This window comes from Dermacentor andersoni, chromosome 8, assembly GCF_023375885.2.
Source record: "Dermacentor andersoni chromosome 8, qqDerAnde1_hic_scaffold, whole genome shotgun sequence".
Taxonomy (NCBI): Eukaryota; Metazoa; Arthropoda; class Arachnida; order Ixodida; family Ixodidae; genus Dermacentor; species Dermacentor andersoni.
In genome coordinates this window covers 28,741,748-28,755,188 of record NC_092821.1, presented here as the reverse complement: position 1 = coordinate 28,755,188, position 13,441 = coordinate 28,741,748, and the positions used below count along the sequence as shown (strand labels likewise).

Genomic DNA, 13,441 nt, shown 5'->3' with positions numbered 1-13,441 from the left:
TTCATTGCATGCAGTTAATCCTACTGCTTCGGTCCCTGTCACAGACCTGAAGCCTTTCTTAAGAAGGAAACTACGGAACCACTGGCAACGCATGTGGGACGAAGAAATAAATAATAAACTGCATGTAATAAAGCCACAATTAGGTTTCTGGCCTCCTGTAACAAAATCCCGCCGGACAGACGTCCTATTCTGCCGTCTAAAAATAGGACACACTTTTGGCACACATAACTTTTTACTCACGGGAAACGAGCCTCCAACCTGTGGTAGATGCGGGGAGAGGCTGACCGTCCTCCATGTCCTACTGGAGTATCGGGTAGCCGAATCTGAAAGAAGGAAACATTTTCTCTTAGCATTCCGGCAACACACTTCATCCTGTTATGTTACTTGGCCCAGAACCACTCTTTGACAACGACGCCGTCCTAGGTTTTTTGAAAGATGTTGTATTGCATGTTATTAGCCCCACACGTTCGTAGCGCTTCCTCTCTTCAGAGGATGCCGCTGTGATAATTACTCTGAATAGCACACGCCTCTAGGCCCTTGTGGTTCAAGGGCTCTGGCGAGGCAGTAGTGCTGTTAACAATTTAACATCTCGCATATTTTAAACAATGCATCATTCTTCTACGATGGATTTTAATGTTCATTGTATTCATCATTAGACATCGCCATAATTTTATAGCACGTATATTTTACGCACTTTACAGCGACTATTTTTAGGCCACTTTACAGCCGAATCACATCATCCATAATACATCGTTAACACTACCACTTGTCATGGCGCTCTTTGGCCAAACCTGGCCCTTGCGCCACAAAACACCACACATCATCATCATCATTGTGTTCCGGTATGCCGATTTCCACGATGGTGTGGTCGCTTCCTAGGTCGGTCCCCGTGTTTCTCCAGGTAATCGCACCCCGGATGTCGTTCCTGACGAACGTGAGGTCCGGAGTGGTGTCCCGGGACACGGAGTTACCAATTCTCGTCGGATGTGTCGGGTCCGTGATGAGGGTGAAGTCGAGTTCCGTGGCGTCTTGGTGCAGGTCGCGGCCCTTTGCTGTGTACTTGTAGCCCCAGGCAGGGTTCATCACGTTGAACTCTCCGCACGTGGTCAGCGTGTTGCGGCCCGCTGCGGTGCTGGCTCTGTGCAGTAATGTCTTGAATCTCTGTTTTCTCTGCGATGGGCTGCTGTAGACGTTGAGCAGAAATATGCCTCCTTTCTCTTCTTGCCCAGGATGATTTCGGTTAGTGTGTGCTCGATCTTGAGATTGATTTGCAGCTCGTGTTCCACGAACGTGAGTCCCTTCCTGACCATGGGGCACAGGCCTCTCCCGTCGGGCGGTCTCTTATGCACTCTGTAGCCGGGGAGGGACGGTGCGTCGGTTAGTGTTTCTTGTAGTAGTATAACGTCCAGCTTGCGCGAAGGCATGTACGAAGTGTTGTTGGATGACTGCCTTCTTCCTTCCGAAGCCGCGGCAGTTCCACCGCCAAGCGGGTACACCTGCTGCTGCTGGTGTTGCGTTGGCGGCCATGATTGCGTTGGCGTGTACGGGGCTCCCTGGTTGGGTGGATGTTGCGCGAAGAGGGGCGCAAACGTCGGTTAGCTTACCATCGGCTGTAGGGTCCTTTCAATGTAGGCGAATCAGTTCGTGTTCTCGGCTTGGTAGGTATCCATTGTTTATTTCAGTGCTGTCACTGCTGTTCGCGATGTTCGCCGTGTTCGAGTTTGGTGAATGTTGCTTCGAATTTCGCTTCGAGGCTGTCGATGCGATTGTTTTCTGTTTGCGTACGCGTTGCCTCGATGGCTCGGTTCTTCGGTGCCGGTTCCTCTATGGCTTTCTCCTGGATGTTCGTTGTCGTTTCCTCGGTCTTGCTTGTGCTTGGCGTGGGTCTCTGTAGAGGCTCGTTGTTGCGTAGCAGCAACTGACGGATCTCGGTGATCTCTCTCGTAAGGTTATTGATGGTAGCTCGCAACACCGCGTTTTTATGCCTTAGGATCTCATTTGCCACCCGCACCTTCTTCATATCTTGTTTCTTCGTGACTTCGGTGATTTTCTGCGCGTTCCTTGTATTGTTTTCTTTCGCTGCGTCGACCCAGCTCACTCGCTCACGTGATGGTGACATTTTCCTGCTGACGCTTCTCTTGCAGCAGCTGCTGTCTCTGGATTTAGGCGCGCGGTTTTCCGATCGGGTCCTTGACTTTCGCGCATCTGGCGGCTTGTCGAGTGCCGGGAAATCGCTCTCCGACAGCAGCTGGCGTTCGGCCTGTCGGCGCTCCCATTGTCGCTTGCGCACTACGTAGGGGATATTGTACTTCTCCTTGCACGTTCGGTCTCCGGTCGGGTGTTCGTCCCCGCACAACTTACATTTCGGGGTACAGCGATGGTCTTCTGTAGGGTTCGCGAGTCCGCAGGCCAGGCACGTCTTGATTGTGGGGGTCGGCCACACGTCCTTGCGGTGTCCCACTCGGCCACACTGCTGGCAAACGTCGACCTGTCTCTTGTAGAGGCAGCACGGTATCAGTGTGACTCCGTATCGGACGGAGTTCGGTACCTTGGGTCCCTGGAACACCACGATCACAGTGGTCGTGCTTCCAATCCTTCTTGCACCCACTGCTAGCGGGTTCTTCTATCTAGCTCATCGGCGCTTGCGTCGATGGGGATGCCTCTGATGACGCCCTTTATCGTGTCGTGAGGTGCCATGCGATATGCGCTGACCTCGTAAGGTTTGCCTTGAATATATATTTCCTAGATTTTAGTGTACCTTGCCGCGTGGTCTTCGTTCGGTGTACTGACGACCATGATGTTCTGTTGCATGTTGGGGCAGATGGTGTCCGCGGCACTTTCCTCGCTCGTGATCTCGGCCGCAGCGCGTATGGCCGCAGAGACGGTGGTGGTGCCGGTCTTGACGATGTCCAGTCCCCCTATGGGTCTGACAATTATCTTTCTTTCTTCCAGTGGCATGGCTGGCATGCGTGCTGCCTTGATGGCCGAGGCTCTGACGTTCTTGTAGAATTTCGACCTCGTGCTTGTTTGACTCCCGCCGGGTCCGTCGGGCTTGCCGCTGGCGGGGGTCCGCTGGCGCAGCCTCGACATGCGTTCCCCCGCGAGCGTCCATCCAGCGTCGCTGTGGTATTCCTCGGGTGATATCTCTTTTCCTTGAACTTGAGCACACATGTGATTGTCCACAATCATTGTTGTTTGAGAGGGTGCCTCCATCTCGGAGCTGACGAGCGGCAGCCGCCGAGATGTAAGGCAGGCAGCTGTCGGTGCGACGGTGTTGGGCCTAGCGTCTGCGGAACACGCCTAAGCCTAGCAATCCTTCGCACAGCGGCAGTAGAAGTAGTCACGAAATGTGGCAAAGAAAAACGCACCTCTGGGGTCAGCTGGTATCGGTCGACGCCGCTGGCCTTCACAGACACATTGGTGCAAGCGAAACTTTGGTTCGAGGTAATTAGCACTGAGCCGATCTGTGGCTAGGGACGAGCGCTTCTTCTTCGTCGTCTTTTTCGTATTTCTCAAAGCAGTTCCGGGCTCTGACCCAACCTGCGCGCCCTTTCGCAAGCGCAGCGGTACATGAACTGGTCCCCGCCAACCGCCGGCAGCAGGCTGAGGAATCCCCGCGACGGGAAAGATCCCGTCTGCAACATTCTAAGAGTAGCTGACTGACCTCTACTGAGCTTCGGGTGAGGCAGAGGATAAATTCTCCGACCAAGTTGGTAATGCTTAGTAATTTCATTAAATTTGAGGAGTGGATCGTTGTGACACGAACAAGAAAGACGACAGGACGTACGCTAACTCTCATCTGAATTTTATTTCAGAAATGCATGGCACTTATACCGACTCAAATGAAGGGAAATCATCGCACACGCAACCCAGCATTTTCCAGACAGGCCGTTTCCTTCCTGCTCAGAGTTCCTGCGACGGAAAGCTGACGCAGTTTAAAACTTCTTTTGCAATCAAACTTGTTTTACAATCTCCCTCATATCTTTATCTGTATTTCTAAACACGACTACACAATCCTTCAACAGTGGTTTACACCCGCAATCATCACAATGCACGGAGACATGTCCATCTAGATAACAATTAAATTTTTGCTTGTCTTCCCTTAGCCTGTCATTGAGGCATCTGCTTATAGGCCCTATGTACACTTTGCCGCACAAGAAAGGGCAGTGATATACGACAACTTGTGCACAGTGAACAAACGGCGGCCGATGGTTCTTCACCCAGCATCGGCGCGTCTTTCCCAGCGAATCGCTGGCCTTACATACGCTTGATAGCTTTTGTGGAGCTGAAAACATGTCTTTTAGCTGAAAATACGACGTACACTTCCACTTTTCAGGCCATCTTCTCTAAACCATCAAACCAGCAAAAATTGGAATGTTATCGAGATGGACATGTCTCCATGCATTCTGATGTTTTCGGGTGTAAACTACTGTTCAAGGATTGCGTAGTCGTGTTTAGAAATGCAGAGAAAGATACGAGGGATATTGTAGAAGCAAGCTTGGTTGCGAAAGAAGGCGCTAACTACGCCAGCGCTCCGTCAATACCTCTGAGCAGAAAGGAAGCACCGCAACGCCAAAGGCGTCGCCCAGTGTTGCCGCCCGCCGCCCGCGATGTACTGCCACACCTCGTAGAGTTAGTTGCACTCCCGCATTAGTGAGCAGCAGCAGCAAACCGACACGGTTCATGGATACTATTTCTGTACACTGCGGATACATCTCAAACAAAGATAGGTGGGAAATGGTTGTATCCGAGAAAATTTTTGCAGTAACTCTGAGATGCAAATTAAGAAACGGCTATTCTGCCTGGAAATTAAACGAAATTTTTATGGCGAATATGGACGAATAGAAATTATTCAAATTTATGGACGAATGTTTATTTTAGAATATTCGATGGTGTGTCTTTCTATAGGGCATTTTCTTCAAAATCGATTCGTACCAAAATTTACTATTCGCCCATCCCTACAAAAAGAAAGCTAAGTATGTAAGGAACTAATTTCGCAGCGTAGTCACCGATCACAAATGCACATTTTTCCACTTTAAGGTCGCATCTGCACACCTTCTTCCGCCATTGCTTGGGGTATGTTTTGTATGCTGGCGCAGCATATCTATAGCACAGAGAATCGCTGATAACTGCACAACCGCCCACCAGGCAAACTGGTCCGTAGCCCTGAGAAGGGCTGTTTAGTTTCCGCTCGCGTAGAAGTGCTTGGAGTTGTGAGATGCGTTTGAGAAGGTGACAGATAATGAATTCCGGCACCACTATGGTCTGTCTAAACAACTATCATTGGTTTTGCGCTAAACTGGGCACCATTCACAGATGCCGCGGGGTCAGTGGATTTTCAGCGGTGAGAAAAGTGTTGTGCACGCTGACACTCTTCGTAAACAGAATTTCCCAGCAACGTGTTGGTAGCGAAGCATTCTGAGGTGGCAATCGCGACGTATTCCTTCGTTTCCAGCTGACTGCAGCACTTCGGGATGCGGCCACCCGCCAGGCCGTGGCCGTGGAATAGCTGACCACCAAGGCCAGGCTGCACAGGGAGGCTTCGACCGACAGGCTTCAGCCTTGGAAGCCATCCGGCAGCAACAGGGCCAGGCGTCGCAGGAGCTCCGCAGCGTGGGAACACTGTCGCAGGCCATTGCTGCGACACTGCAGCAGCCGCACGATATTTTTATTCGATTTTTGTAAATCTTTCTTTAATCGACAGCAAAGGTTGTTGCAGCAGATTTTTTTTGAAAATCTGCAGCAATGTTGTTGCAGTGCATTTTTTTATCTGCATCAAAGGTCGTTGCCGTGTATGGTTTTAAACATGCAGCAAATGTCAGTGTAGTGTATTTTTTTTTATCTGTAGCAAAGTAGTTGTGTATAGATTTAAATCTGCAGCGAAGGTTGTAGTGTATATTTTTAAATGTGCAGCAAAGGTTGTTGTGTATATGCTTAAACCTACAACGGAAGTTGCCTTTTTTGTATACTTTCGGAAAACGTCGCATGTTTCTCTCTATTAGATACCTTTATCCCAGTGAAACAAGAAACGTGAAATATCATTAGAGGTACAATACAGCTTTGAAGAAACATATGTTCTTATGAGTTCTACACTACAATATCGCGACGAGTGTACAGCCATTTACGGTGCTTGTAACAACAAACATGCGAAAATGTGTGTTTATTGTTTGTTCTCTTATGGTGTATAGGATAAAATCATGGTGTTTGCCTTCTTTCTTTATTTATTTTTGACAAACACCGCATTCCACATGAGGACGTCTGAGAACTTGGACTGTGCACTAGTTTTTGTGTCGCTACTTCTGAATTACTTGTGGGAGCTTGTTTTTGTGTATTGCTATGACGTTGTTGTGCTATGTGTGTATATCGGTGTGGAGGAGAAGCAGGTGCCTCTTAATGTCTCCATACATATGTTATAAATTGACCCTCGTTTCTTGTTTTTTTACCTTAGAGTAAGGGCAACTTTCTTTTACTCAAGCATATTATACAGGGTAGCTCCGATACAATTTCAGTTCTGAGACAGTGCTCATGTCATGCATTTTTATTTTGTAAGCATGATTCCGTGTTCCCACTTGCCCGCGTTGCAGTCCCCATTCAAACAGCCTTTTTCGTACTACCCGCCAGTTTGTGGGGTCGTCACATTGGCTCGATGGCAAACTCGGAAACCGTGTACCGTTCACAGTTAAGCCACTGCTTGTGCATTAGTATGAGCCAACATACTTCATAGGAAAGATAGCAAGTTATTATTGGGCGCTAAGACAAGGACAAGAAGCACATGACATATATGCGCTTGTATTGTGCTTCTTTTATGTACGCATTTCTTTCCCGTGCATAAATAATATGCGCAGTTCATCAGGATGGCATTTTGCACCACATTGCGCACCCATGGAGTCATTCATTGAAAGAAGAATCCGGTTTCGTTGAGATGGGCAGCTAATGTACAAGACGTTCTCATGCTAAAAATATTGCACTGGAGTGAAGAACATAGCAAAACGTAGTCGCAGCGTGATGCTCCAGGGAGAAAACAGTGCATTGTATTGCTTGACGTTGATGTGATAACAAGTCACCAATAAATTTAAAAAGGGTAATCAATCCACAGAAATACTGTGTTGGTGAACTTTGGCCTACCGACAGCATTCGTCTCGCTTTCGTTTCCCACGTGTGGCAAAAACGACAAGAAATAACCTACCAAAGAGTTGCAGCATTACATTGCCTGCTTCCGACGAGGTCACAGCAGGCGGCGTACCCTCCGGAGGTGGTCAGCTTGCACGCCCGTGGTCCTTCAAAAAGGTTAACAACGTGGTTGCGCTGCTGCTGGCCCGTCAGGTACACCTCCCGTGGTGGTGGCACCCGCATGAGTTGTGGTAGTGGGTCCACTTCTGCAGTCTGCAGGACAGCTCGCAGCACCTCATCGTCGTCCTCTACGGGGGAGGGCTCACGTGCGGCCAAGGCAATGTTGTGCAGAGCTGCGAAAGCAGCAATGATGATGGCTGCTCTATTGGGGTTGTAGAGCAGGGTCCGGAAACGCTGCAAGCAGCAGAACCTGCTCTTCGGGACGCCGATGCACCTCTCCACGACATTGCGCATGGCGATGTGCTCGTTGTTGTATAGTGGCCCTCGGGGATGCTGCCAGCTGGATGCATGGGCAGTGGTGCTACGAGCCGTGGCTCCAAGGGATAGCTGGAGTCTCCTGCACAAGGTCAGGGTGACAGCTTTGGCGATATCGCCTTCATTATTGCTCACATTTGCAGCACTTACGAAGAAAAGTTTCACCATGGCGCAGTTCTGCTTCCAGGTAGCCACGGAGAGGCTTCCTTCACCACACTCATGCATCGCGACATGACCCCGGGAAGCAGGGGTTGAAGTCCTGGATCCACAGGTCTTTATCGCATATCTGCAGATTGAAAATTACTGCAAGTAGTTGTCGTACAAGTCCTTTAAAACACTTTGTTCTATGAGCCTAACTGAATATCGGCAAACTGTAGCAGTCTGTTCCAATAGTGCTATGAACAAATCGCAGACAGGGAAGGACTGGTAGTCGAAGTTTCAGCACGCGGACTAGTTTTCATCAGGGCATTGTCAAAGGCTAGCCCACCTGCTCACTACTGAGAATGTCCGAACTTCCTGGCACCCCGGCGTTTTACCCACATTACTGCTACATGTTTCAGCTGAGGTTTCACAACACCTCCAACATGAAAAACTGCCGACACAAAACCGGAACCAAAGAAAAAAACTCATTTTGTGCTATTAAAAGCGCATGTTTTGCAACACGTAACGGCCGTCACTAAACGTGTGCACATAGAACGATGAGGACGGAGGACCGCAGCACAGGACAGCGAATACTACGGCACAATTAATCAGCGGTATTTTAAATCAATTCACATCGTGAATCAAGCGTCGGGGATGCCCGGCGATCGAGCAATGGTAATTTCATGCGCTGTGGAGCCCGCTGAACCGCAGTGTGTTCCACAAGGGCACGAGTTCACCACTGTTCCATCGCGATGTACCCTCGAAACGAATCAATTCCTGCTGTGGATAGATCGAGAATACTGTTCCTACTAGATTCTGTTGCAATTGTCACAGTGAGCCCGACTCTGGCGTGGTGTCGTGTTCTTCTTTTCCTCCGTCCTTGTCTGTTTTGCGTTGTTAATTTTCCGAAACATACATCACCGGTCACTTCGCCGAAGTTTCTCTTCTAATACAGTTTATATGCTTAGTCAAGTTTGTTCTAGCGTTTTGACGAATGATAAATGCCGAGCATTTCTTGACAAACATTTGCCACTTTGACAATATCTATCTGCACGCCTACGTCTTGGTGCTCTCATAGTCATTTTGTCAACCTGGTATGTACGAAAATTAGCATAGTATGACGATAGTGTATGGCAAACATAAATGAGCTGTCATGACATAAATATTGTTACGAAGGATGTTTATTTACAGGGTGCAACGAGGTCCGAGAGGGAAGCTACAGACCAGGCCCAGCCGGCGCAGAGTACCTCGAGGTCACGCGCTCACACTCTACTTCTTTCTCTGCCTCAGCCGCGCAGTGCTGCGACAATATCATGACATGTGTGTTATGTAGGTCATGAAACGTCCGCCTATATGTTAGGGCTCACATCGTCGTTTCATTAACTTGGTTGGCTCCCGGCACACTGATTCGCATAGCATCGATTCCCATAGGATGTGGGATCTGCCGGCCTTTTTATTGTTGTAGCCCAACTGAGTTGGAAGGCACCAATCAGCGTGTTTTTTTTTTCAAAGGCATGATGTACGATAGAAGTTTTGCGATTGCCAAAACAGTTCATTTTTGAAATATTTATTTTGAAATATTTAGTTCGGGAATATAACATTTTTTTTTTTTGGTGGGCAGCCTAAAAATAGATATAATGCATAATTAGATAGAGCTACATGTCTGCTAAACATACGAGAAGTTGCAAAAATGTATTGATTTTAATCTTGGAAAATTATCTTTTGAAACGTTCTGATGTGGATCACGCAGGCACCATAAATATATGAAGCCTTGCCGTCTAGCAAGGATACTGATAATATAACAAGCCCGGGAAACTATTCTATAAATTGTGACTGGCCTTTTTTTTAATCTATAAAAAGACGAGTGACACGAAGCGCCACAGTCTCAATTCATATTTTTTTTTTTTTTTTTGCGCGAATGCGAAAAGTGGACGTCAACAAAGTCTGAGCACAACAGCCTGAACAGGGAAAATACGAATTTCATAGCCAAGAATGTTCAGGCTGTCAAAGAGTAGTAACATGCAACGCCAGAGGCTTTAAGTAACGTCTGCAGCCGGGCTAGTGGATACATAGCTTTTAGAAGTTGTTTTAAGCGAAAAAAAAATAAGACACGCACAGCAGAATAAAAGACATGGAGAGGGGCACACTCGCAATTGACTTTTATTTTCCCCCATTCTTCACTTATATACCCCCAGGCATCCGAACAGGAACGTACACAGGTGAGTTCACATGACATGGAAACCAATCGTAATCATACCCTATCAGACAGGCAACTAAACTCATTCTCGTGAAGTGACAACGGTAGAACGCTGATAAATTGGTCACCAAACCTTCTGATATCGATCACCTTGTCTAGTTCATGTACTAACGTATCCTTACTTTTTCGTAATAGTCATGTTTCCCAGCAAAGGTTCACACGTGCACACTTTGCAGTGATACGGCGAATGCGAGCCTGTCCTATTCTTGATTGATAGAGCATGCTCTCGCAGGCAATCATTTACACAAGGCCCAGTTTGGCCGAAGTATACCTTGCAGCAGTCTAAAGGAATCTGATATACGATGCCAGCTTCGCACTCTTCTGACGTATTGTTATTCTTCTGAAGCATTGTTATTGCATCGTGTATAAGATTCCTTTAGAGTGCGGCGAGGTATGCTTTGGCCAAACTGGGCGTTGTATAAATATCGCTGAGAGAGCATGCTCTATCAATCAAGAATAGGACAGGCCCGCATGCGCCATATCCCTCCAAAGTATGCAGGTGTGAACGTTTGCTGGAAAACACATGCATATTACGAAAAACTAAGGACACGATGGTAAGCGAAGTAGCCGAGGCGGTGTATACCAGAAAGTTTGGTGACCAGTGTATCAGCGTTCAGTCGTTGTTTCTTCACGAGAATGAGCTTAGTTTCCTGGCTGATAGGATATGATTAGGCTTGGCTTCCATATCATGTGAACTCACCTGTGTATGTTCCTCTTTGCATGGCCTAAGATGTATAAGCGAAGCAACGGGAAAAATAAAGATCAGTTGCGAGTGTGCGCCTGCACTTGTATTTTATTGTTTTGTCCATGTCTTAATTTTTGCACCTAGAACCATTTCTAAAAGCCAAGGATTTTGTTGACGCTCGCGTAGGCTTGCAATTGTAATTAAAATTATGTTTTCTACTTGCCTTGTCTTATAGCTGTTCTTTTGCTCCAGGAAGCAGGATACTTTGTGTCCTCCTACACGTATAACGCACTCCATTGCATGTCGCACTGCATGTTAATAATTGCAGTACGGCATATCTTTTAAAATGTTTACATGAACTACATCAATGCTCTTTCTGGATTTACTGGCAACTTAAGCGTAAATATTCCTGTTTATAAACAGCATGAAACGTGCCTTCCAACTCTCCAGGACTCCCTGACGAAGTTATCACACTGTGATATTCCACGTCCAATGACTGTATGGTTCACCTAGCACACACCAAGCACATGCAGGGCCGTCTCACGGCAATAAAAGGCGCACCATAATACCGTATCTCCGTTATCTGCGTTACAGACGAAGCCCTCGGCATTCCAGGCCGACAAGCTTGAGTGCACATCGTAGAACTGTTAGTGCTCACCCAAAAGTTTAAAAAATATATGTTTTCGCGTTTTAAAAAAATAACACCTCTTTCTCATTTCTCACATGCATAGCACACATTTAGCCCGATTTAATGATGTATCACATATATTTTAGACCCATCAACAAGGTTACTTTTCCGACCTTTAATGCGAAGATTTGTTTTGAAAAAATGAACTAAACTTTAATTTTATTTTGTCAGGCAATCGGCTATACCTACAAAGGCTAAAATATTTTAGGCTATGCTCTGTCAGCCAGGCTAGCATTGTATATTGGGGGTAGCTCGGTTTATATATATATATATATTGTAGCCGCACTGCGCGACTGAGGCAGAAAAAGAGGAAGTAGAGTGCGCGCGGTGGCTCGGGGTGCTCTGCGTCGGCTGGGCCTTACCTGTGGCTTCCTCCTGGACCTCGTTTTACCCTGTAAATAAACATCTTCCGTAACATCTTTTGTGGAAGTGCAGGGTGAATCCTGGCCGACCCAGTTCTACCAACTGTCCGATGGAGTGGACGCTTGGCCCATTTACGACCACAAGCAGCGGACATGGCCGATTCTGGAGAAGGCAATGACGAGCCCACCTGCGAAGAACCAGACAGAAATCACGCGGGGCAATCTGGCTACTGGACACCGCTGCGAGAGCCATCCACCGTTTCGGGGAAGGCGAACGAAGACTTTGACGACTGGCTGAAACACTACAATAGAGTGAGTCGCCACAACCACTGGAGCACTACCAAGCAGCTCGATAACGTGCTTTTTTTTTCTCTCGCTCGACCATGCTACTCTGCTTTGAAAACTACGAGAATGTTATGGCAAGCTGGGTTAATTTTGTAGAAGAATTCACTAAGTGCTTCTGGGACCCCATCTCTATGAAAAAGAAGGTTGAGTAGACGCTTTCCCAACGAGCTCCGTTACCTGGCTAAACTTGTACAACGCAGATAGAGGCTGTGTTGAAATTATGCGGAATCGTCAGTGCCACCATGACAAAGACAAAGTAAGACACCTCCTCAAAGGAATCGCTGAAGATGTTTATAATTTTCTTATAAAGAAGGATCTGAGTACTCCGTCTGATTTGAAGAAACATTGCCGGGCGTTTCAAGCGCTGAAAATGAAAAGGATTGGACCAAAGTTTGGACGCTTGGACAATGTCACCCCTATTGCAAGTTTGTCCGCCGCAGCCAATGGCGACATCTCCTCAGTGACTCGGCAAGTGGTTAAAGAAGAGCTTGAACGCCGTAAAGTTCTTCACTACGCTCATGTGTGCCATCAGTGTGCATTTGACAATCGCTCTCGTGTAACAACGGCCACCTGGGCACGTCAGAGTTACCGACAGCCACGCAGGACATATGCTGATGGTCCGGAAAGCAGCAACCTCCCGTCGCAACCGATAAGTCTGAGACGCCGGCAAGATGCAGCACAACGATTTGTTCCGCGGGCTCTTCCCTCTTACAACCAGCCTGCAAGTTCGTTTCTACCCGTGACACCCATGCCACCGGCGTCACCCACGACAAGCCGCGACTCCCGCATTTGCTACAGGCGCGGTGTGCCTGGACATATTGCTAGATATTGCCACCGCCGCCAACAGCGGGCTCCGCGGTTTAATTCCTACACACCCCTCGTCTTCGAAGGGCTGCAGTTCCTTCGAACGGCTGCAGCAGCGACGCGCGAACCTCAGCGACTCCCCCGTTTCCAAACGCAGCCTTACACCACCACCAACACGACAACGGCGCTCTCCGTCACCTCGTCGTCGCTCGTTGTCACCGCCACCGCTGGGAATCTAGCTGGTGCGACCGACTCGGGTGAGACCGCAATATGTTCATCTTCATCAAGACCCCCTTATGCGATAATGTTTAAAACAAAGTCAGTGTTTCAGTTGACAATATGAGTGATTTTGCTTTCGTTGATACCGGGTCTACAGTTTCTGTCATGAGCCTGTCTTTCAAAAATCGTCTTGGACAAAAAAGTGTGTTTTCTTGGGTTCGGAACGCTACCCTGCGCTGAGTTGGCGGGGAAATGTTACGCCCACTTGGGGGTCTGTTGTGTTTCAGTTACGATAGGGGACCAGACATTTCCAAGTGATTTTACTGTGCTTGCAC

General features: G+C 47.9%; 1 long non-coding RNA gene across 1 annotated transcript in view; it reads left to right on the top strand.

Moving 5' to 3' along the window:
* Positions 1–7,099, top strand: part of LOC129383541 (uncharacterized) — a 55,726-nt gene extending 48,627 nt beyond the window's left edge. Inside the window, exon 2 of the long non-coding RNA XR_008611422.2 lies at positions 5,456–7,099. This is a non-coding gene — a long non-coding RNA (uncharacterized lncRNA). The remainder of the gene's footprint in view (positions 1–5,455) is intronic.
* The last annotated feature ends 6,342 nt before the right edge of the window (positions 7,100–13,441 follow it).